Genomic DNA, 5,000 nt, shown 5'->3' on the forward strand with positions numbered 1-5,000 from the left:
TTATTAATTAACCATTATTCTTAGTGTAGTCTGTCCAAGACGCGATCCTTCGAGTATATGATGGATTGGTATTGTTCATCTCAGTTTTTTATTGCTCCAAGCTTACTAGTTTTAATATTGTTACGTGATCTGACAAAGGCATGTGACTGCTTTTTTGCTAATTACCTATGATATGTGACTCCTCAAAACTTGGTATAGACAATAGTTTACAGTGAGCACGGGCTGTTAATGTTATTTTTTATGCTGCTTAGAATGCTAATGTTGAATCTGTTGGATGTACAGTCAAAATCACCTTGTACGCACATCGAATGCAAAGACCAGTATGAGAATGCTAAAATCCTACGAGAATGAAACGGGAGAGTGCATATTTATTTGTTGTTGATAAAAAACCCTGCAATTGATCTTTTATTTTTGATTTTTTTTTGCTTTAATTTGTTGCTCTTGCACTCAGTTGAATAGATTGTCATGAAGTTGGTTAAGGGGCGTTTGTTGGCTCACTGCAGTCGGCACATTTTCACAATAAAGAAAGAGAAGTTCCTTGTTTGTATGAACTCTTTAACCTCACTGGGACTTCTAGTTGGCTGTGAACTCCAAGAATGTTTCATTATCAGAAAGAAAAAAAAATCCTCACGCACACGTGGAACAAAATGACTGTTCAGCGGTTACATATATATATATATATATATATATATATATATATATATATATATATATATATATATATATATATATATATATATATATATACATATATACTTTGATATATCAGTCTATTTTTGCCTTTCTTTGCCGAATTGTTAATAAAACTCCAAAGTTCTGCTGCCTTGATGAGGCAATTTAGACTTTCCGAATGACCAAATATGGTTCAATGCTGTATAAATAGCTACACAACAGAGACAAAGCAGAAATACCCGTCACGCCAAGCCAGTAACATTTACATAACGTTTCCTCAGACACGTGTGCTGGCTCAAGTTTAACTTTCAAAAAAGGGCTGTTTTTACTTTTTTTTCTCCTTTTATGCTAACCTTGGTCACTTGGTCCACTTCCTGTGGATTAGGTCTTCCACAAAAAATATTTGCCAGAAGTTTGCCCTAGTTTTCTTACGCCGTCTCGTGAGCATTCAGACAAACATTGTGTGTTTATTACAAACTAGTCTTGTTTGCCCATGCATCATACCGCAGAATCCAGTGCCCAACAAAAGCATTCCCTGTGTTGGTGACTGAGTGGCGTTATTGACACACTGCTTGAGTCCAACTGGTTCATACTGTTCCAGTGTTAGCCTGCTTTTGACTACCTACCCAAAAGTCTCCCTCGGTTTAGTCGCCCCTTAGGATATTATCAGTAAATCTTTGGTAACTGACAGTTCAACCACAAGTCTCTGTGCTTTTATTATTGAGTATGACTGCAAAATACACCACTTTGGGGTCAAAGAAAGCTGCAAGTGGCAGCACTTTGAAGGTAAGAAACACTTTTGAATTTAAAAAAGAATTTCTCACCAAGTACCTAGGTACCTTACCATGAATTGATTAACGTGGACCCCGACTTAAACAGGTTGAAAAACTTATTGGGGTGTTACCATTTAGTGGTCAATTGTACAGAATATGTACTGTACTGTGCAATCTACTAATAAAAGTCTCAATCAATCAATCAATCAAAACCTTTTCCCCTCTGCTTCCCCTTTTAAACTCATCATCGTCTTTGCCAACAAGGAATTTTCAATAAAGCTCAGAGAAGTGGTTCTTAACCTTGTTGGAGGTACCGAACCCCACCAGTTTCATATGCGCATTCACCGAACCATTCTTTAGTGAACAATATATTTTTATTTTTTTTTCAAATTCAAGAAAAAGTCGTATGTTTTTTTACTGGTGCACAAAATGAACTGTGCATGAACATCACCTTGTTCAAAGAACAAAACCAACACAGTGCATGAACTCACAACAAATTACACACCTTACACACATTACCATGAATTGATTAACGTGGACCCCGACTTAAATAAGTTGAAAAACTTATTCGGGTGTTACCATTTAGCGGTCAATTGTACGGAATATGTACTGTACTATGTATTCTCTTCCTTTGCAATTTGCTAGTAAAAGTTTCAATCAATCAAAAAACCTGCAAATCAGATGGAAAATTAGAGGGAACATTGTTTGGGGGTATCCATAATACGCTGATAGGGAGAAGTTTTTATTTACACGATGAGTCGGATGTCTCTTTACCTCCGTGGCGGAGGCTCTGCTGAACCCCTGAGGCCGACTCACCGAACCCCTAGGGTTCGATCGAACCCAGGTTAAGAACCACTGGCTTAGAGTGATGTTGAATGGTCATTTATCCATTAAATTTGTCATATATATGTATTTCACTTTGTTTTCTGCAGGTAAAAATATGACTATTCTCTACAAAAGATGTTTTGTGTTCACATTTTTTTGTCTGAAACGGATTCATATAATTTACAATATGTCTTATGAACCAGTTTTCACATGATTCGGTCTTTGTCAGACTTTTTGGAACTGATTGCTTATGAAACTCGACGCACCACTGTAGAGGAAGATATCACTTTTTGAATCAACCTAACATCATTCTCATTTGAAAGTAAACAAAGTGGACGTAAACTTAACTTGGATTCATGTTATCTTGCCCTTTAGCTTTCGCATCAGGAAATATACAAAAAAAAGTAGAAATGCAGTCAGAAGTTTAGTTTTGGGCCTAAATAACTGTTTTAACAGTTCTTTTTGAAAGATTTACTGTAATTTACACAAAATTAGGCTCAATACATTCATCTAAAAAATGTCAATAAGTAGATTGTGGAGGTGAAACAAGGTCAAGTCCTATTCATTTGTCACTAGATGATCATGAACACTGTAAAAAAAAACAGGCTTTCACAGCATTTAACAATATATTTTTTACAGTAAACAACTGTGACCTTACAACAAATCACTGTAAAAATGACAATCATTTTGCATTTAACAGTAACAAAGTGTTATTTAACAGTAAAGTACTGTAATCATAATCCAACCATTTTCTACTGCTTGTGGCTTTCTGGGTTGCGAATGGGCTGGAGCCTATCCCAGCTGCAGTAGGGCGGAGGAGGGCAGGGTACACCCGCAAGTCACCACCTCATTGCAGGGTCAACACAGACAGAAAAGCATTCACCCTCACATTCATATCCCAACTTATTACTGTAGATCCAAACTGATTTCTGCTTCTATAGACTAAATGTTGCACTCTTGTTTAGTATGCTGTTAAAATGATTGTGCAATTAATAATACAATTATAATTATAAATACAGCAGTTGTAATTATATCGTAATTGAAAATTACAATTAGAATTTAGATCTCAGTTGTATTTTTTGTTGTTTTTGTTGGAACCACCCGCCAAAGCTCCAATCTGCCATTAACTGCTAGAACACCCTGCCGGGTCATTTGTAAAGCGGACTAATAAAACATCACTGTCCAGCTTGCCTGAAATTTGCAGTGTCCCATGTGAACAAGCAAGGTGCTTTATGGTCTACCAAGAGACAAAGATTGAGCTCTATACCAATTATGACGATAAAAATGTTAAAATAAGTAAAAGTGAGTTTTTCAAAGCTGCCAAGCATGGGGGTATCGTACAATGTGCAGGGGCTCTTCTCAAGTGGTAGAAAATAGATTGATGGATGGGCTAGAGAAGACAGATTCAAAAAATAATAATAAAAATTAAGGGGGACGGCGTGGCGAAGTTGGTAGAGTGGCCGTGCCAGCAATCGGAGGGTTGCTGGTTACTGGGGTTCAATCCCCACCTTCTACCATCCTAGTCACGTCCGTTGTGTCCTTGGGCAAGACACTTCACCCTTGCTCCTGATGGCTGCTGGTTAGCGCCTTGCATGGCAGCTCCCGCCATCAGTGTGTGAATGTGTGTGTGAATGGGAGAATGTGGAAATAGTGTCAAAGCGCTTTGATTACTTGAAGGTAGAAAAGCGCTGTAGAAGAATAACCCATTTATCATTTTATTTATTTAAATATAAACATTTTTGTTTGTTTTTTACTCTAGACTACCCGCGGGCCGAATTTTGGATGCTGGCGGGCTGTATCTGGCCCACGGGCCGTAGTTGGGGGACCCCTTTACTACACAATGGAAGGAATCATTATTGGACTAAAACTTCACCTCAAATCACTAGCATCTAAGTTAAAGTTAAAGTTAAAGTACCAATGAATGTCACACACACACTAGGTGTGGTGAAATGCGTCCTCTGCATTTGACCCATCCCCTTGATCACCCCCTGGGAGGTGAGGGGAGCAGTGGGCAGCAGCGTAGCCGCGCCCGGGAATCATTTTTTAGTGATTTAACCCCCAATTCCAACCCTTGATGCTGAGTGCCAAGCAGGGAGGTAATGGGTCCCATTTGTATAGTCTTTGGTATGACCCGGCCGGGGTTTGAACTCACAACCTACCGATCTCAGGGCGGACACTCTAACCACTAGGCCACTGAGTAGGCATCTAGAGCAGGCCTGGGCAATTATTTTGACTTGGGGGCCACATTTAGAGAAAAAAATGTGTCTGGGGGCCAGTATATCTATTTTTAGGAACACTAATACAAAACCTCACAATAATGTCGGATTGAGTGCTAAAAACGTTATGACAGACCGCCTTAAAAAACGTAATGGAATTTTACATTTTTCTATGAACAATAAAACACTGAATATTGACCAAATATGAATGTCACACCCCCTTTCAGTCGACATATTTTACAATCAAGTGAAATGCAACAAAAATGCAACAAAGAGTGAAATATGAACGCGAAGGGTACAAAATAAACCCAGCGACAATCTAATATATCTGATATATCACTAAGCTTTAGAACTTTGTTGTGAAAATCTCCTTCCGCGTCTGTGGAAATGCTTCCCGCCCACACTGCTTGGTGACTCGTCTGAGCTGCTGTGACGTAGATTACCATAGTAACTAATTAGATTACCATAGTAATTCATTATATTACCATAGTAACTGGTATATCATTTATAAGCG

At 38.3% G+C, this 5,000-nt stretch overlaps 1 protein-coding gene across 1 annotated transcript in view; it reads left to right on the plus strand.

Moving 5' to 3' along the window:
- The window catches only part of cbx4 (chromobox homolog 4 (Pc class homolog, Drosophila)), a 15,661-nt gene extending 15,031 nt beyond the window's left edge, over nt 1–630 (plus strand). The window contains exon 5 of the mRNA XM_062036552.1: nt 1–630. This exon is cut by the window's left edge and continues 2,754 nt beyond it. The gene's annotated coding sequence lies outside the window, so the exon portion shown is untranslated.
- The last annotated feature ends 4,370 nt before the right edge of the window (nt 631–5,000 follow it).

The sequence above is a fragment of the Entelurus aequoreus genome, linkage group LG25 (assembly GCF_033978785.1).
Source record: "Entelurus aequoreus isolate RoL-2023_Sb linkage group LG25, RoL_Eaeq_v1.1, whole genome shotgun sequence".
NCBI classification, from domain to species: domain Eukaryota; kingdom Metazoa; phylum Chordata; class Actinopteri; order Syngnathiformes; family Syngnathidae; genus Entelurus; species Entelurus aequoreus.